This window comes from Macrotis lagotis, chromosome X, assembly GCF_037893015.1.
Source record: "Macrotis lagotis isolate mMagLag1 chromosome X, bilby.v1.9.chrom.fasta, whole genome shotgun sequence".
NCBI lineage: Eukaryota > Metazoa > Chordata > Mammalia > Peramelemorphia > Peramelidae > Macrotis > Macrotis lagotis.
The window spans coordinates 578,642,065-578,663,123 of record NC_133666.1 but is presented as its reverse complement, the minus strand read 5'-3'; the positions used below and the strand labels follow the sequence as shown (position 1 = coordinate 578,663,123).

At 35.2% G+C, this 21,059-nt stretch overlaps 1 long non-coding RNA gene across 1 annotated transcript in view; it reads right to left on the bottom strand.

Annotated features, from left to right (window-relative positions):
* Positions 1 to 11,129: 11,129 nt before the first annotated feature.
* LOC141502893 (uncharacterized) overlaps positions 11,130 to 21,059 on the bottom strand; it is a 31,262-nt gene continuing 21,332 nt past the window's right edge. The window contains exon 3 of the long non-coding RNA XR_012472715.1: positions 11,130 to 11,807. This is a non-coding gene — a long non-coding RNA (uncharacterized LOC141502893). The remainder of the gene's footprint in view (positions 11,808 to 21,059) is intronic.

The window sequence follows — 21,059 nt, the reverse complement described above, 5'->3', positions numbered from 1 at the left end:
GGGGAAAAAATGGACATTTAATGAAATGGAAGAATTCCAAAAATTCCTGATGGAAAGACCAGTGCTAAATAGAAAATTTAGACATCAAACAAGAGGTTCAAGAAACACATGAAAAGGTAGAAAAAGGGTGGGGTGTAAAGAAAAAAGAAACTGCTATCCAATAAGATGAAACTGTCTGTATCCCAGCATGAGAAAAAGATTCTCATAACTCTTGAGAATTGTAACTCTAACAGAGAGAATATACCTAGCCATAAGTGATGGACACTCATGACTTATCCATGAGACTGCTACCTAATGGGATGAAACTGGCTATAACCCTACTTGGGAGAAAGACTCTAATTACTCTCAAGGATTGTAAATCTATTAGATATAATATACTTAGCTAGAAGTGATTGATACTCAGAATTTTCTATGACTCAGATAGAATGATTAAAAATACCTCCTCCTTAAAAGGGGGAACAAGAAGGAGATGGGAGGAGTGAGGGGATTGAATGGGATAAATCTCATTACATTAAGAGCTACAAAAGACCTATGGTAATAGAGGGGAAGGAGGGAGGACAATTTTACTTTTACTTTTCTTCATTTATCTTTTGCAACTCCTTTTCCAGTTTGTCAATTCTATTTTTGAAGGAATTTTCCATTTGCCCAAGTGTAATTTTGAGAGGATCATTTCCTTTCATCAGACTTAGCTTAAAGTTAACTCATACACATACTCAGTTAACTTAAAAAATATCCTACCATTCAAGTATTAAAAGGGGAACAGGGGAGGGGGGATGGAGATAGGGAAGGGGAGGAAAGCAGGGAATTAAAAGAAGGAAGGGAAGGGAAAAGGGAAAAGGGAAAAGGGAAAAAGGGAAAGGGGAAGGGGTTGGATATAGAAGGGCAAACACACTGAAGGCGCTGGTATTCAGAAACAAAATACTGGGGAATATGGATAAAGTGGGGGTAAAAGGGGAAAAATACAAACAGAGAAGATAGCATAGAGGGCAATAAAGAATTAGTAATTATAACTTTGAATGTGAATGGGATGAACTCTCCCTTAAAGCATAAGAGAGGGGTGGCTAGGTGGCATAGTGGATAAAGCACCAGCCTTGCAGTCAGGAGTACCTGGGTTCAAATCCAATCTCAGACACTTAATAATTACCTAGCTGTGTGGCCTTGGGCAAGCTACTTAACCCTATTTGCCTTGCAAAAACCTAAAAACAAATAAATAAATAAAAATAAAAATAAAACATAAGCGAATAGCAAAGTGGATTAAAAACTGAAATTCTACAATATGCTGCTTACAAGACACTCATTTGAAGCAGAGAGATATGTATAGAGTAAAGGTAAAAGGTTGGAGCAAAATATATTTTGCTTCAGCTGGAGTGAAAAAAATCAGGGGTAGCAATCCTTATCTCAGACAAAGCAGCTGCAAAAATAGATAGCATTAAAAGAGATAAGGAAGGAAACTATATCCTCCTAAAAGGTACCATAGACAATAAAGTTATTTTAATACTGAATATATATCTATATATCTATATCTCTGTATCTCTATCTATGTCTATATCTATAATCTATATCTATATTTATCTATCTATCTATCTATATATATATATATATGTGTGTGTGTGTGTGTGTGTGTGTGTGTGTGTGTGTGTGTGTATGCATCCAAATTCTTAGAGGAGAAACTGAAAGAACAACAGGAAGACACAGACAGCAAAATTCTACTAGTTGGAGATGTCAACCTCCCACTCTCAGATCTGGATAAATTGAATCACAAAATAAACAAGAAAGAAGTTAAGGGGGTAAATAGATTTTAAGAAAAAAACTAGATATGATAGATTTATAAAGGAAATTGAATGGGGATAGAAAGGAATATACCTTTTTCTCTGAAGTACATGGCAATTATACAAAAATTGACCATGTACTAGGACATAAAAACCTAATGAAATAGTGAATACATCTTTCTTAGATCACAATGCAATAAAAATCATATGCAATATTGGGCCAGGGATATATAGCCCCAGAACTAATTGGAAACTGAATAACCTCATTTTTAAAGAATGAGTGGCTCAAACAACAAATTAGAGAAAGAATTAATTATTTTATCCTAGATAATGACAATAATGAAACAGCATACCAAAACCTATGGGCTTCACGCAAAGCTACTGTCAGGGAATATCGTTAAATGCTTACATGAACAAATTAGAGAAAGAGGAAATCAATGAACTAAATATGCAACTAAAAGAATTAGAGAAAGAACAAATTAAAAATCACCCAATCAAATACCAAATTAGAAATTCTAAAAATTAAAGGAGAAATTAATAAAAGCAAAAGCAAAAAACTATTGAATTAATAAATAAAACCAAGAGTTGGTTTTATGAAAAAAAACAATAAAATTGATAAACCTCTGGTCAATTTGATTTAAAAAAAAGAATTGCTACTATCATAAATGAAAAAAGGTGAATTCCCCACCAATGAGGAGGAAATTAAAGTAATAATTCAGAATTATTTTGCCAAACTCTATGCCAATAAATTTGACTATCTAAGTGAAATGGCTGAATATTTACAAAAATATAAGTTGCCCAGATAAAATGAAGAGGAGATTAAATACCTAAACAACTCTATCTCCTTCCTATCCCGATTTAATTGCTTTCATAGGTCTATCATATCTGAGTTCTCTAATAATCTATTACCTCCTTAATTTCCTTATTGTTTATTTTATGATTAGATTTATCTAAATCTGAGAGTGGGAGGTTGAGGTCTCCCACTAGTTGAGTTTTGCTGTATATGTCTTCCTGTAGCTCTTTCAACTTCTCCTCTAAGAATTTGGATGCTGTACCCCATTGGGTGTATACATATTTAGTATTGAAATTACTTTATTGTCTATGGTACCTTTTAGGAGGATATAGTTTCCTTCCTTATCTCTTTTAATGCTATCTATTTTTGCAGCTGCTTTGTCTGAGATAAGGATTGCTACCCCCGCTTTTTTCACTTCAGCCAAAGCAAATATATTTTGCTCCAAACTTTTACCTTTTCTCTGATTCAAATGAGTTTCTTGTAAGCAGCATACTGTAAGATTCTGGTTTTTAATCCACTCTGCTATTCGCTTACATTTTAAGGAAAAATTCATCCCATTCACATTCAAAGTTATAAATACTTACTTTTTATTGCCTTCCATGCTATCTTCCCTCTGATTGTATTTTTCCCTCTTTTTCACATTATCCATAGTCCCCATTGTTTTGTTTCTGAATACTACCACCTTCAATGTGTTTGCCCTCTTATACAACCCCCCTCCACCTTCTTTCCCCTTTCCCTTTTCCCCCTTCTTCTCTTCCTTCTGTTAATTCCCCTTTTTCTCCCCTCCCCATCACACCTCCCCCTTTCCCCTTTTAATGCTTGAAAGGTAAGATAAACTTCCTAACTTAACTAAGTGTGTCTAAGTTAACTTTAAGCCAAGTCTGATGAGATGAAGATTCAGGTGGTTCTCACCTCCTCCCTTCTTCCCCTCAATTACAATAAGTCTTTTGAACCTCTTGATGTAATGAGATTTACCCCATTCAGTCTACCTCCAACCTCCCTTCTCCTTACTGCCCCCCTTTTTAAGGAAGTATTGTTTTTAAATCATTCTGTCTGAGTCACAGAAAAGTTATGAGTGTCCATTACTTCTGGCTATTCTCTAATAGAGTTACAATTCTCAAGAATTATGAGACTCTTTCACCCACGTGGGTATATAGCCAATTTCATCTTATTGGCTAGCAGGTGTTTTATTTTTTATACCTTTTCATTTGTCTATTGAGCCTCCTGTTTTTATGTACAAATTTTCTATTTAGCTCTGGTCTTTTCATCATGAAATCTTAGAAGTCTCCCGTTTCATTAAATGTCCATCTTTTCCCCTGGATGAGAAGGCTCAACTTTGTTGGATAGTCAATTCTTGGATGCATTCCAAGCTCCCTTGCTTTTTTGGAATATCTCATTCCAGACCCTTCAATCCCTTAATGTTGCTGCAGCCAGGTCTTGTGTCATCCTTACTGAGGTTTCTTGGTATTTACATTTTTTTCTTTCTGGCTGCTTGCAGGATTTTTTTCTTTTATCTGATAGTTCTAGAATTTGGCCACAACATTCCTTGGTGTTTTCCTTTTAGGATATCTTTCCAGAAGGGATTGATGTATTCTTTCAATAACTATTTTGCCCTCTGGTTCTATGATATCAGGGCAATTCTCCATCACTAAATCCTGTAATATTAAATGCAGACTTTTTTCAATTCTATGTCTTCATGAAGGCCTATAATTCTCATGTTCTCCTTTCTTGATCTGTTCTCAAAGTCAGTAGTTTTTGCTGATGAAGTATTTTACATTTTCTTGTATTTTTTTGAACTTTTGGTTTCATTTAACAGAATCTTGTTGTCTCATGAAGTTATTAGTTTCTGTAGATTTCATTCTTTTTTTAAGAGAAGAAAATTTTTCTTCATTTATCTTTTGCAACTCCTTTTCCAGTTTGTCAATTCTATTTTTGAAGGAATTTTCCATTTGCCCAAGTGTAATTTTGAGAGGATCATTTTCTTTGTGCATTTGCCCAATTGAAGATCTGAGTTAGTCTCATTTTGTATTTCTCCAATTATATTTACCAAGGATTTGTTTTCTTGTTGTGAAATGTTTATTTTCTCTTGCAACATGTTAATTTTCTCTTAAGTTTCTTTTCCCAATTTTTCCAATTAATTATTAAACTCCTTCCTGATTTCTTCAAGGAAGTCTTCCTGGGCTGGAGACCAATTCATATTCTCCTTAGCAGTGCTAGGTCTCTCTGGGTTAGAATCTGTCTCTTCTAAGTATTCTCCATGCCCCCCTTTTCTCTGGCCTTTTATCATCTTTCTAGGATCTTGTATTTGGGGGGCTGGCTCTCAGAGGTTTGCTTTTGAAGATCCTAGAAGCTTTCACTTGGCTTGGTAATTCCAAGGACAAGCCAGTAGGGGACACTGGTTGCTTTCTCTGGAGTGTTTGAGGTCCTCAGCAGCAGGGTCTGAGTTGACCTTGAACACTGGGCTGGGCCCTGGGGAAGGGAGTTAATCTCTTTCCATTGAGTGAACTCTGTTGCCCTGAGGAGGTGGGGGTGGAGGGTTGTTTATTGTTTTATCTGATCAAAGGGCTATGCTGAAAGTATGGAGCCCAGGTGGTTGTTCTCCAGGCATGCTCTGAGACTCTGTGCTGGAACTCACCCTCCTGTAGCTCCTCTCCCCCTGGCCAAAGACTTTGCAGCTAAAGTTGGATCTTGTACTCGCCACTCACCAAAGTCTCTCTGGCTTCCCCCAGCTGCTGTCCCCAAACTGATCCTCTGTTCTTGTCTGTTGGTTCACCCACAGACCCCTGAGATAGATCTTCTTGGTAGTTGTTCTTCTACTAGCTTCTCTTTCTGGGTTTTGTTGATCAAATTTCTGTTAAGATGTTTCTCTCATGTTTTTTTTTTTGAGGGGAAAGAGGAGTACTTATCATAGTGCCTGCCTTCTCTCTGCCATCTTGGCTGGAAGTCCTGAAGATGATTTTTAATGGAGAAAAATCCCTCCCCACATTGAGTGGTGGGGAATAACACCATCTCAAAGACTTCTGGCTCTCTTTTTTATGTAAATTTTTATTTAATTTTTTTTCCAATTACATGTAAAGATAGTTTTCAACATTTATTCATTAGCAAGTTTTTTTTTTCCTATCACCCTCCCTTCCCTCTCCCTTCTCCATGACAGGGAGAAATCTGGTAAAATTTGCACATATACAATCATATTTAGCATATTAGTTGAAAGAGAAATTTCTCTATTCCATTGAAAGAGAAATTAGAACTATTCAAGGGGGAAAACTATAAAAAAGAAAGAAAAAATACAAAAGACATTTTAAAAAGTAAACATAGTATGCTTTGTTCTGCATTCAGACGCCATAGTGGGCTTTGTTAATTGCTTTCTTTATCTGGATGTGGATGCCATTTTCCATGACACTGACCTGTGGAAATGAGTTGCATCTATTCTAGTTGATCCATTTTACAATGCTGCCATTAATGTTCTCTTTGTTCTGCTCATTTCACTCAGCATCAGTTCATGCAAGCCTTTCCTGGCTTTTCTAAAGTCCTTCTGTTCACAATTTCTTACCAAAGAATTTTAACATTCATTTATTCAGTTGTTCCCTAAGAACTGCTAAAAATATTTTTGTACTTGTGGGTCTTTCCTCCTTTTTTATGATTTCATTGGCATATAGACCTAGTTGTGGTATTGCTGCATCAATGCACAGTTTTGTTGTCCTTGGGACATAATTCTAAATTTCTCTCCAGAATGATTGGATTAGTTCACAACTCTACCAACAGTGCATTAGTGTTCCACTTTTCCCACATCCACACTGACAATGATCCTGGGTCTCTTCTTTACTTACAGAATTCATCCTAATCAGAGCCTTCATCTGTTTCTACTGATTCCTTAGAGAAAGTGTCTCACTTGGTGTGGTTAGGTGGCGCAGTGGATAAAGCACCGGCCCTGGAGTCAGGAGTACCTGGGTTCAAATCCTGTCTCAGACACTCAATAATTACCTAGCTGTGTGGCCTTAGGCAAGCCAATTAACCCCATTTGCCTTGCAAAAACCCTAAAAAAAGGTGTCTCACTTATAAAGGATGCTTGGCCTGTCCTCTACAAACTAGAGATCTGTCCTCTAATCTCTTTAATTTAGATTGGAGAATTTACCACCTTAAAAGGTTGACTCTGCAGTTTGATACTTTAACATTAAGAACTCTCATTTTCTGTTATCTGCCTCTCATTTTGTATCAGCAGGTTTAGAAGAAAATCAATGATTGATCGAACAATTTGCACCTTTTACACCTGCATCCTGTTTCAACATTATCTCCACAATTATCCCACAAATGGAGTTCGTATTTAAAACCTCATATTTGTCATCTATTTTCCAGTCCCATTAGCCTAGGTAGGAGTAGGGGATTAATTGACAGCAGTTTGGAAGGAAAGGTTTATGGAGGGTTGGACTTGTTTTTTTTTGTTTTGTTTTGTTTTGGGTTTCTGTGCTAGAAATAGTGACTAGTTTTTTGGTAAAATATTGTTCCCTCCATAGAAAAACCTTTTTCTTACACAGATGGACATTTTCCATTAGTGAAATTGGAGATGCTGAAGAAAGTGAAAGAAGTTTAGGAGGAATTTTTAAATTATGAGATTTTAAAGCTAGAAGGGACTTAAGAGATCATGTTCACCAATTAACTCGTTTTATAGAAGAAAAATTCAATTACACTCAGTGGAACTGCTAAAGAAGTAACAGCAAAGATATGAGGAAGTTAAAAGGGTCTTGTTTTACTAACTTGTAGTGGCATTCAGTCAAGTTTACACAGAAACCCAGAACAGAACAAGGCCTAAGGTCTCAAACCCCTAGCCCAGGTTCTCTCCTTTGCATAATTTGCTCTCTGATTCCCTACCACCACTGCCCTTCCTTCCCCCCACCCATCACCCCACAGAAGGTCTGATAATCTTTACTTTATTTCCATGCTATACATTGATCAAAATTGAATGTGTTGAGAGAAAAACCATATCCTTGAGGATAAATTAAAATATTAGAGATAGTAAAATTATTTAGTACATAAGATAACTTAAAAAAATTGAAGGTAATAGTCTTTGTCTTTGTTTAAAGTCCACAGTTCTTTCTCTGGATACAGATGGTAATCTATATTACAGATATCCTAAAATTGTCCCTGGTTATTGTACTGATGGAATGAGCAAGTCCATTAAAGATGATCATCACCCCCATGTTGCTTGTTACAGTGAACAATGCTTTTTTGGTTCTGCTCATCTCACTCATCATCAGTTCATACAAATCTTTCCAGGTTTCTCTCAAATCCCATCCCTCTTGGTTTCTACTAGAACGATAGTGTTCCATAATATACATATTCCATAATTTGTTCAGTCATTCCCCAATTTTTGGACATTTACTCAATTTCTAATTCTGTGCTACTACAAACAGAGTTGCTATGAATGCTTTTGTACAAGTGATGTTTTTACCCCTTTTCATCATGTCTTCAGGGTATGGACCTAGTAGTGATTTTGCTGGATCAAAGGGGATGCACTTTTTTATTGCCCTTTTGTGTAATTCCAAATTGCTCTCCAGAAAGTTTGGATGAGTAGACAGCTCCACAAACAATGTATTAGTGCCCCAGATTTCCCACATCCCTTCCAACATTGATCATTGTCCTTTCTGGTAATATTAGCCAGTCTGAGAGATATAAAATGGTACCTCAGAGATGCTTCAATCTGCATTTCTCTAATCAGTAAAGATTTAGAGATATTTCATATGACTATGGATTGCTTTGATTTCTTCAGCTGTAAATTACCTTTATATTTCCTTTGAGCATTTGGCAATTGGGGAATGGCTTTTTTTTTTAGAATTGAGTCTAAAATCTACTTCAGAGGTGCTTTAATTTGTATTTCTCATTTTTCATATGACTATGGATAGCTTTGATTTCCTCATGACCATTTGTCAATTGAGGAATGCCTTTTTTTATAAATTTGACTCAGTTCTCTATATATTTTAGAAATTAGTCCATTGTCAGAAACACTAGTTGCAAAAATTGTTTCCCAATCTACTACATTTCTTTTGATCTTGGTTACAGTGGTTTTGTCTGTGCAAAAGCCTTTTAATTTAATGTAATCAGAATCATCCAGTTTGTTTTTAATGATATTCTCGATCTCTTCCTTGGTCCTAAATTGCTCCCCTTTCCATAGAACTGACAGGTAAACTATTCCTTGATCTCCTAGTTTGATTATAATATTGTCTTTTATGTCTAAATTCTGTACCCATTTGGATATTATCTTGGTATAGGGTGTGAGGCTTTGATCTAATTCAAGTTTCTGCCATACTGATTTCCAATTTTCCCAATGTTTTTTTTTTATTGAAAAGAGAGTTCTTATCCCAGAAGCTGAAATCTTCAGTTTTATCAAACCTCAGATTACTATAATAATTTCCTGCTGTCTCTTTTACACCTTTTCTGTGCCGCTGATCCACCACTCTATTTCTTAGCCAGTACCAGATAGTTTTGATGACTTTACAGCATAATTTTAGATCTGGTAAGTCTAAGCCACCTTCTTTTGCACTTTTTTCATTAAATCCCTGGATATTCTTGACTTTTTGTTTCTCCATATGAATTTTGTTACCATTTTTTCTAGCTCATTAAAGTTATTTTTTGGAAGTTTGATTGGTAAGGCACTAAATAATAAATAGTTTAATTTAAGTAGAATTGTCATTTTATCATATTAGCTCTGCTTATTCATGAGCAGTTGTTATTTGCCCAGTTATTGAAATCTTATTTTATTTGTTTGAAAAGTGTTTTATGGTTGTATTCATAGGAGCTTCTGAATCTGCCTTAGCTGGTAGACTCCCAAGTATTTTATATTGTCTGAAGTTACTTTAAATGGAATTTCTCTTTCTAGCTCTTGCTGTTGTATCTTGCTAGTAATATATAGAAATTCTGAGGATTTACGTGGGTCTATTTTATATCCTGTAATTCTGCTACAGTTGGTAATTGTTTCTAGTAGTTTTCTTTTTTTTAGGTTTTTTGCAAGGCAAATGGGGTCAAGTGACTTGCCCAAGGCCACACAGCTAGGTAATTATTAAATGTCTGAGACCGGATTTGAACCTAGGTACTCCTGACTCCAGGGCCCATGCTTTATCCACTACGCCACCTAGCTGCCCCTCTAGTAGTTTTCATTAGATGATTTTTTAGAATTCTCTAGGTATACCCTCACGTCATCTTCAAAGAAGGAGAGTTTTGTTTCTTCCTTCCCAATTCAAATTCCTTCAATTTCTTTTTTCTTCTTATTTCTGAAGCTAACATTTCTAATACAATATTGAATAGTAGAGGTAATAGAAAACAGTTCTTACAAATAAAAACATGTACCCCATTGTTAGTACTTCAATTATGATTAAATTAGTTTTAATTTTTTATCTACAGGAGTTAAAATTCACCTGTCTCCACATAATATAAAAACTGCATATTTCTTAGAACTGGAAATGAAAACTTTACTCTTCCTATTTTATCCAAAGGGTTTTTTCTCCTCGACTCTAACCATAATTTCTACTTCTTTTTTGCTGTCTTCGGATTCCTTATTCTTCAAACATTAAAACATACTTAAAAGGCTACCTTTTTTGTAGCCTGAAGTGACAGTGGCCCAAGAGATTTATAGTAAGGGTATGAGAAGAGAAAACATGACCAATAGTATCTACTGAGAAAGGACTGTGAACATAGGGCAGAATTAAGAGGTAATCTTGGAATACCAAGAAAAGAAAAGGCTGCAGCAGCAACATCTCTGTATAATAACTTGTGGTTAAGCTGATGTATGTGCTTGGAAAACCATTTCCTGTGATTGGAAAACATATGAAGACATTATCCTGGCCACATGTGTCAATGGGCCCATTTTGTGGTACAAGCATTTAGGAATGAGGTTATGAAACTAGGATAAATGCTGCTTCATACAGACATGGTCCAGGGTGGATTTATATTTTGAATTTTTATTAACATGATCATTTTGGCTAGTGCCTGGAGAGTCTTAGAAGCCTCAAGTCAGACAGTCATTCTAACCACAATGTCCTTAAGATCTCAATTCAAATTAAGTCCTCAAGCCTCAGGTTTGGAAAATAAAAACCCACAAAAATATCTTTCCCATGATAAGTTAGGGCTCCAGTTACCTTATAGCACAAATTCATATTTCAAGAAAATTTTCTAGACTTACATGACATTATAATTCAATTCAACAAACAGTAATTGAGGTCCTGCTATGTACTGGCACTAAAGTTTGGTTTTGTTATTTTATGGTATTTTGTCAGAGTTGTGATGTCATCCATGTAGGGAGTTTCCAAGAGGAGCTTCCTCCAGCACTGCAGATCACTGCTTCCCCTGATGATTTTATAGATACATACATACACACACACACACACACACACACACACACACACACACACACACACATAGAATACAAATTCTTAACTTGTGTGATGGATAGAGTTCATGGAATCTATGAATTTATAGGAGAAAAATACATTTTTATTTTCACTAACTTCTATAAACATCATTCTAAGAATGATACAATAAAAGTTAAGAAATTGCACTGTGAAATTGCCAGGACACTGAAAAAGCAAGTGACTTATCTCCATGGTCACATAGCTAGAGATGTGGTAGAGATGAACATTAATTCAATTCTTCTTAATTCTTCAATTAGGTACCTCTCCCCTATACCACACTGCCCCTTAACAGTTGAAACAAAAGAGACAGAGTGGAAACGATCCCTGTTCTTAAAGATCTTAAATTCTTTTCTGGACAAAATATTAGAGGTATACAGACTAAAAAATATATACAAAATAATATAAAGGAATTTCAAGAGGGAGAAAGTTTTAACCTGGGATTCAGGTTTCTTCAATTTTATTTCATGTTCAATATTATTCCTATCAAGATAAGGTTTACATTTTGGGTTTTATTGTAGTTATGTAGTCCCCTTTCAGTGAATTCTATGTAGTCTCCTTTTTTTTTCAAAATAATGGAATTTTATAATACATTGTTAAAACCACATTTTCCCCAATTCCCTTTGTTTAATAATCCCCTAGAATATGTCTGAAGATTATTATGTTCATCAGTCAATCTCATCTTCAGTCTAAATCATTCCAGTTCTTTTAACTTCCATTTTCAAAGCTCTTTATATTTTTTGTCCTCTACTGAATTCTTTTCATCTTTGCTTAGTTTCTCTCTAGTTTCAACATGTAGATGGAAATGAAGATGAGTCTTAGCTTCCATTCCACTCTCTGTAGTGAAAACTAAAATAAATGACAAGTGTACAAATGGTTAGAATTCAGGTAAATTGATTAGAGTTAGCTGAGGTCAAAATATTCACATCCAGATCTATTATCACTCATTATGCTGAGAACTTGGACATATCCAATGAAGAATTCTGAACTCATTTTTTTGATATCTGTACAAAAACTGAGACCAACTTTTTAGTTAACACATTTGTGATTCCATGGGGTTCCATCCTTTAAATTTCTTGGGTAGCTATTTCCCTGGCTATGTAGTTTCCTTTGTGTCTTTTCAAATGGTAGGCTGTTTCTAATATAGCTGTGCCCCCTAACTTTTGATAGAGTCCCTCATTTGTCATACAGTTTTTCAGAGAAGTGTTGCACAAAATTCTTTTCAAGTTTCTGCTCTCTGGATATCCTAGTGATACAAATTTCTGATGCTTAAATCCTTATAGCCAGCATAGGAAAGAACAAGAATTTTGTTTATTCATGGACAACTTCACATTGCTCAAGGTTATATGGATGTAACCAAAGCTGATCTTTACAATATATCAGGCAGAGGGCAAAACCAATCTTCACTTAAATACCTGCTGTAAGATGGAACTGACCAATTCTGAAGACAAATCTAGAGTGATTTATACCTTTATGCTCATTCTCCATTCTTAAGCTACTTAAATAATTTTGACTCCAGGAGCAAGCCATGTGTTGCCTAGTGATAATTTGCCTGAGCCTTACTTTCAGAGACAGACATATGTAAGACATAGTAGTTGACTGCTTAAGTCATTGATTTCCAACCTCAGATCACTGATTTCCAACCTCAGGAGTATTCTGAAACATGAGTTGATTAGAGACTTAAGGAACTTGAAGAAACCTCAGAAAAAGATGTCCTTCCTATAACGATCCAAACTGAAGCATGAAATATGTAGGCATTTTTGTTGACCATGTATCAGCTTAGAAGAAGTGGGGGGGGACCCTTTCTCTATTCTAGGATCATCTATAACAATGGTATGGTCAATTATACCTTATTCCATCAACCCCAAGATGTATCAATCAGTCACCAATTCCAAATCCTTGGTCAATGTGCATATATTGTTACTATTAATGCTATCCATGAGGCTCATCATATTTTAAAATATGATACTGATTTTAGTTTCTTATGTAGTCACAAAAGGCTCATTGGTGGGCAATCTAGGATCCTATCAAGAAAATGTTGAAAACCCTTGGCCTTTGAGAGTGATTTCTGGTATTGTAGAAGAATTCAATACCCCCGGAAAATCTTCTCACATCCAATGAGAATTTAATCCCTTTAGTATAAAAGTTTTCATTTTCTTTTTAAAAGCAAAGAAATGTCACTTAGAAAATACTACCAGATTTAGTAGAAATCTTAGAAGTCATCCAATATAACTTAATAGTAACTATTTTTATTCAAATGAATTTATTAAATGCCTGTTATGTGCCACACACTATAATAGGGACTGAGATGCAGATTAATCTGTCTCATGATAGCTCACATTTGGAATGGAATAAAATGAGCCATTTTCAGACTATTTAGTAGTAATAAAAGGAAGTTCCCTCAGCAATAACAATACCAGGGGAAGAATATTCATTAAGTATGTATACAGAATTGATTCAATTGGGCACAACTTTTTGCACATTTCCCCATAATTTTTCAGTGTTCAGAAGATTGAGAGAAGTTTCTTCTTCTCTGTATTGTTTTTTGTACTTTTTGTATTTAGATTGCCAGAAAACTATGCCAATGTTTCCATTTTTAGAAACTCATAAAAAGTTAGCCAAACTAAGTGAGAAGGATCCTAGTAAATATTACAGCTACCACATTGTCTAAAATTCTCATTTTATTAATGAGAAGACTGATGTCCACATAAGGAAAGAGATGTGCTCAAGGTCATTCAGATAGTAAATAACAAAAACAGGTTTTAATGGAGATTTCTAGGAGACTAAATTTTGTGTTCTTCCCACTATATTAGCTATCTATTACAATTACTTTCCTTGTTTGAGGTTGGTCTAGAAGGTGGGGGGTTGGGGATTGACTATGGTTTTATGACTGCCTAAAATCATATCACCTCCACTCAAATCTTATTGTGATAGATCTTTCTTTAGTTGACTCAGGATTCTGAAAGACCATTCCAAAAGGTATCAACTTAGGCAGTTCATGTCAAACTGGATTTACCCAAGATGCTAAAACAAATCATGAGCTTCCTCCTCTTTTCTATAATGACTTAGTAGTTGGTCAAGAGCTGCTGTGACCAAAACATATATCATTTTGAGACCAACCTGATGTTGAGTTTCTTTTGCCTTAACTAGGTTAATATTTGGACAGTGGAAAACAGATATATATAGATAGATAGATAGATAGATAGATAGATAGATAGATAGATAGATAGATAGATAGATAGATATAGATCTAGATATATATAGATCTATATAGATATCTATATCTATATAGATCTATATATATCTAGATCTATATCTATCTATCTATATATATATATATATATATAACTATTGACTCATATTGAATTTGTAGTCCACTAAAGAGCAGCCAGAGTACTGACCTACAGTCAGAAAGACCCATTTTCCTGAATTCAAATTCTGTCTCAGATTACATAACACTGGACAAGTCACTTAACCCTGTTTGCCTAAGTTTCTTGATCTTTAAAATGACCTGGAGAGGAAAGTGACAAACCACTCTAGCAACTTTGCCAAGAAAATGGATTACAAAGAGTCAGACACACATAGTTGAAACATCTGAACAGTAGTTCACTCAAATCCCTAAATCTTTTTCATATGAATGTCCCTCCTCATTTTGTACCTATCAAGTCAATTTTTAAAAACCAGAGGAAAAATTGAAATCATTGGTCCTTAAAATAATGAGATTGAACTAAAACTACATTAGCATTTTTGGCAACATTATCATGCTGGTGATTCATATGGATTTTTCTGTCAACTACAATTCTTTCATTACAGATTCATAGATGTAGAGCTGGAGGGAGGGGACCTTAAAGGCCATCTATACTGACTCCTTCATTTTAATGGTGAGGAAACTGAGGACCATAGAGATTAAGCAACATGTCTAAACTGACATAAATAATGCAAGAGATGAAGTTTAAATCAGGATATGCTGACTCTAAATTCATTGTTTCATCATTTCAGCACATTAGCTATCTCCCCAGGTCCATATCACTTAATAAATGTGTCATAATTGTCTTTTTTTCAAATAATTATTTTTTAAATCATTCAGCATGGATCAAACATTCCATAGGAGATCTTGTTTTAAACTGACATTAAACCATTAATGACTACATGTACTCTTTGGAATCCATCTTTCAATCAGTTCTGAATCTAACTATATATCTAGCCTATAATTATTCCTCTCTTAAAAAATTCTTATTGGATTGATGAATTGTTGGAAGAATATCATAACCTACTTTGTCAAGTGCTTTCCTGAAATTAAGGTAAATTGCACCTACATTTTCTCCCTTATCTACCAGTATAGTAATCTTTTCAAAAAAGGAAATTAGGTTAATCTATAATGACCTCCATTTCATGAAACTATGCTAATTCTTTTTATCATTGCTTTCTTTTTCATATTTCTACTAACTATCCCCTGATTAATGAGGGAATCTACAATTTGCATTCATTCATTTAGTCTATGCCAAATATTTGCTCTTCTACCTTTAAAAATGAGAATATATCTGGAGAAAATAACACAGGATATGTTATCATTGATGAGTGTTGAATGGGCTTTTTCCAAAATAAATACATTTTCTGAGAGCAGATTGTATTAGTGGGATATGGGGAGAGACTAAGTGAATACTAAGTATGTAGTAGTGAGTGAAAGGATATTGTTCTAGCAGAGATGATGGGTAAGAAGAAAGGTAAGGAGAAAAAAGCAGCAGAAATTCAAATCTTACACTATTTCATTTTGGCTGGCCATGGTGTTAAGTGTGCTGACTCAATAGCATATGATTTATTGTGTGTCTAAAATGCTGAATTGGATTTGAGAAAATATGGTGGCAGCAGGGTATATGCAAAGCTGTTATGATATTCATCAATTATTACTGGTGGGTTAATTATTGTTCCATTATTCCTTAAAGTCAGAAAAGCAACTGTTCTTTGGAATTCTGGTGATTTGAATCATAATGATCTATTGGCATCAAATATCTAGAAAAGAGGCTATTATATCATGACTGAGAAGAGGACTGTATGATGTATATCTGAGTGTGTGTCTCTGTGCAGGTAAGTGGAGTGAAGTATGGGAAGTTAGAGGTGCTTGCTGATTTCTATGAGACTATGTGAAATATTTGTGATTTTGTCAGCAAAGGGAACTAATTCTCTTTGTTGGAACTTTGTGTACCAAAGATCTCAACCTAGCTAAGATGGTAATTATGCCCTAGGAAGTCATCTAAGGCACATTGTGGGTAGGTGACTTGCCCAAAGTGATATACCACATTTGATTATGAACACAGGTCTTCCTGTCTCCAAAGTCAGCACACCATCCACTACTTGATTTCTTTGTAATATGGGAAAATTTTTCACATCTAGAACATTAAGGATTCAAAGAATGATGGAACCAGATGGGACTTTATTTTTTATATGTATTTTTAAAATTTTTAACATTTTGTTTTCCAATTATATACAATAGTAGTATCTACCTAGCATTTTTGTAAGGTTTTGAATTTTAAAATTTCCCCCTTTCCCTCCCCCCCCAAAGAAGGCAGTCTGATAGTCTTTACATTGTTTCCATGCTATACATTGATTGAAATTGAATGTGCTTATAAGAGTAAACATAAATCCCCTGCCCAAGAAGATGAGAAGCCTCAAGAACAGAGAGAGAAAAAAAATTATTCCACTCTGTGTTCAGATTCTAATGGCTCTGTCTTGGGGTGAGTTGCTTTCTTTACCATAAATCCACCAGAGAAGTTGCTTCAATATTTTTCCCACAGTTGCTATTACTAGCTGTACCTCCACTCTATTCCTCCCCACTCTCATTTATTCTATTCTCTCTCTCCTTTCATCCTGGCCCTGTCCAAAAGTGTGTTGTATCTGAGTACCATCTCCCTCGATCTTCCCTCTCTTCTATCACTTATTCCCCCCCTTCCTTCCCCCACCCCCATTCTCCCTTATCCTATCCCTTTCTTCTCATTTTTCTCTAGGGTAAGATAGATTTCCTCACCCTATTAAGTGTGTGTGTTATTTCCTCTCTGAGCCATTTCTTATGAGAATGAAATCTCATTCATTCCCCCTTGCCTTCCCCCTTTCCACTCTATTGACTAGTTTGTGAATTTTCTTAGCTTCTTCTTCATCTCCTTTCCCTTCCTCCCAGTGCTTTCTGTTATCACCCATTGACTCCATCTCTTTACTTTATTATACCATTATATTCTGCTCCTTTCTGTGTCCTGTCTATATATGCTCCTTCTAACAGTTCTTATAAATGAGAAAGTTCATATGAGTTATCAATATTATCTTCCCATGTAGGAATACAAACAGTTCAATATCATTAAGTTCCTCATAGTTAGTCCTTCTCTTCCACCCCCTCTATGTTTTACCAGAGTCCTTTACTTGGAGATCAAACTTTCTGTTCAGCTCTGATTGTTTCAATAGGAAAATTTGAAAATACCCTGTTACATTAAAAGTTCATCTTTTCCCCTGAAAGATGATGTTCAGTTTTTCTGGGTAGTTGATTCTCAGTTGTAAACCAAGATCTTTTGCCTTCCAGATTATCATATTCCAGTCCCTACAAGCCCTTAATGTAGATGCTGCCAGATCCTGTGTAATCCTGAATTTGGAGTCTCAGTGGTTGAATTGTTTGTTTTTGGCAGGTTTTAGAATTTTCTATTTGATTTGGGAGTTTTGGGAATTTGACTATAACATTCCTGGAAGTTTTTCTTTTGGGATCTTTTTCAGGAGGTGACCAGTGAATTCCCTCGATTTCTATTTTACCCTCTACTTCTAGGATCTCAGGACAATTTTGCTGAATTGTTTCTTGAAAAATGAAGTCTAGGCTCTTTTCCTGATTGTGGCTTTCAGATAGCCCCAGATGGGACTTTAGAAATGATCTAGCCCAAATTTTTTATATTATTTCAGAGATAAGGTAATCATGACCCAGACTGGTTATTATCTTGCTCTTCTTTGTCCTGGTCAGACCACATCTGGACCAATATACTCTGTTCTTTTATGGATGCCAAATTATAGAAATCACACCAAAAACTGGGCATATGTTCAGAAGAGGTTGATCAGGGTCTTTCTTGCCTTGTTGCATAAACTACCGTGCTGCTTTATTTCTAACTATTCCATGTCAAGTTAAAGTCACTGTATGTGATTATAGTGTAGTGAGTGGAGTGCTGGTTGTGAGGCAGGGAGATCTAGTTTCAAATCCTTCTTCTGAAATTTGCCTGTGACTACAAGAAAGTCGTTTAACCTTTTTAAGTCTCAGTTTTCTCAACTGCTGAAAAATCAGATAACAACTAAAAATAGCAGAACAACAACAACAGGAAAATCTCACAGATTATTATTTGTAATGTTCAAATGAGATGATTTCTGTAAAGTGCTTGTAAAACTTTAAAGACTTATATAAACATCATTTATCAATGTTAAAGTAAGTCATCATGTACTACCTTAAATCTTTGTAACTTTTCTTTTGTGCACTTTGCTTATATTTACCTTATTGTACAAAACCTTGCTGATCAATAACTGATTGGATTTTGTTCATTGCATTTTTTTTTCCATATGGAAGCTCTTAGAAGGAGTCAAATACCTTAACAAATGTGGATCAGTGGCTATTCTCTCAAATTGAAAAGAGATCTTGCCACCAACATATTCATATCACATCCCTAACATATGAGCATTTCTGGTTTTCATAATTACTACTAATTGGTGGGGAGGAAAATAAAGTTTAGATCAGAGAGAGTCTCAATGAAAGTGTGACCAAGCAGGTGTGAGAAATTGTGGGGAGATCTCTGGAAATTCACTGATTAGAGATTCTAATTTCCTCTAAGAAGGAAACTAAAACAAACAGTCCCTTTTGGGTGCCTTTTTTATGACTTCTCAGAAGGGTACATTTCCTTCTCAGGTATCTTCCAGACATGAAATTAATTCTTTGCATAATATTTTGTTCCTTAGAGATTCCAGATTCTAAAAGTTGTGCTCATTCATCAAGAAAGCATTAATATGTTGAAAATTTTTATCATTAAATAATAGACATGAAAAATACAGTGACACAATTCCAAAAAAATACTCTAAAATAGTAAATGTGTTTCAATTACTTATTACAGCAATTTTCATTCTTACTGACTTTTGGCAATTCAGACAATTACTCGATGAGTCACAAGTCACCATCACTGCTAACATACTACCATAGAGAAGAGGATCAGGAGCTAACTCAGCTGGTATGATTCAGATAAGCAGAGTTAGATTGGATATGACTTCACAAATTTATTTATTACTCTACTATTACATGCTATGTGTGAGTCTGAGACACTAATGTGGAATAACAGATTAATCTGTTTCCAGATCTTCTTCAGCACCTACTCTACTCTCTTCTATGTCTTTATACCAAGGCTAGTTTATTTGGTTGTGGTTGTGGTTGTGGTTGTAGTTGTGGTTGTGGTTGCAGTTGAGTCATTATATCATGTCCAACTCTTCGTGACATCACTATATAGCATGCCAGGTCCTTCAATTCTTCACTATCTCTTGACATCTGTCCAAGTTCAACTTCATTGTTTCCATGATGCTATCTATTCATCTTATCCTCTGCCATCCCTTTTTCCCTTTTCTTCCAATGTTTCCCAACATTAGCAGCTTTTCTGGTGAGTCTCATTTTTTCATTATGCAGCCAAAGTATTTAAGCTTCAGCTCCAGCATTTGACCTTCTAGTGAATAATCTGAACTATTTTCTTTAAATGTTTGCTGATAAAAAAAATAAATAAATAATCTTAAATGTTTACTGATTTGATCTCGTTGCTATCCAAGGGACTCTCAAAACTCTCCTCTAGTTCTACAACTCAAAGTTCTCAATTCTTCAAGGTTCAGTTTCCTTATAGTCCACCTCTTACACCATACATTGCTGTATGAAAAACCATAACTATACAGAGCTTTATCTCTGCTTTTTAATATGCTGTCCAGATTTGCCACAGCTTTTCTTCCAAGGAGTATCTTAATTTTATGGCTGCAGTCTCTGTCTACAGTGATCTTTGAGCTCAAGAATACAAAATGTGCCATTGCTAGACAGTCTATACTTACTATAAAACCAGCATCCTTCCCATGACAAGGTTCCTTTGGATATCTCAGTGGTAATATTAGTACTATCAGCTTTTTTTTCCCCTAAGGTTTTTTTTAAGTACATTCAGGTTAGAGGAATTAAAAGAGCGAGAAATAATCCAGAAAGCCTAAGACTGCCATTCAATATATTATCTCTTGATAATAACTTTTACTGTCCCATTGACATGAACTTATCACACATCACTTGCCAGGGTTTTGGTTTGTGCTGTAATGTCATGCATGTCAGCAGCCTGAAGAACTCAAAGGAGAAGTAAAGCACATTGATAGACACCCCAAAATTCTCCACCTCCAAAATCATACTGTTCCACTGAAAAGAGACCTTATGTCTATCTTACCTTCTTTACAAGCCATCTCATGGCATCTTGAATCTTGTCTCATGGGAGTAGATTTCAATCATCATCAAAGGAAATATCATTTCTCCTTACTTCTAATGCATATGCTTCAAATAGCACCAACCAGGTGCTCACAATTAAGAGAGTTGGCAATAGGAGAGAGGCTAATATACTTCTTAAGACTGTTGATTTTTAAGGGCAGTTGGATGCTGCGGCAAACCAGATTTCAAATCTGATCTCAGACACTTGATAATTATCTAGCAATGTGACCTCTGGCAAATCACTTAACCCTAATTGCCTTGCAAAAAAAAAAAAAGAAGAAGAATGTTTATTTTGGCTACAGCCTTGGCAAACTCAAGGCTTTAGCTGTCCCACCTTCTTCTTTGAACTAATATTCACCTTCCAATATATACACATTTGTCCAACATTGGTCCCTTCCTATTATTTAGCTCATTCTGTTCATCAAGAAAACTTTTTTTCTCAGAATTTTCTGCTGTGTTGAGGGGCTAGGATTTTTGAATTCTTTCCTTCTATTCAAAGAATAAACAATGACTTTGTTAGAACTCCTTTGAAATAGAGGAAACACATCAGCCGAAGAGCAATGGTGCTTCCTTACATACTAAAGCTAGAACAATAGAACCCT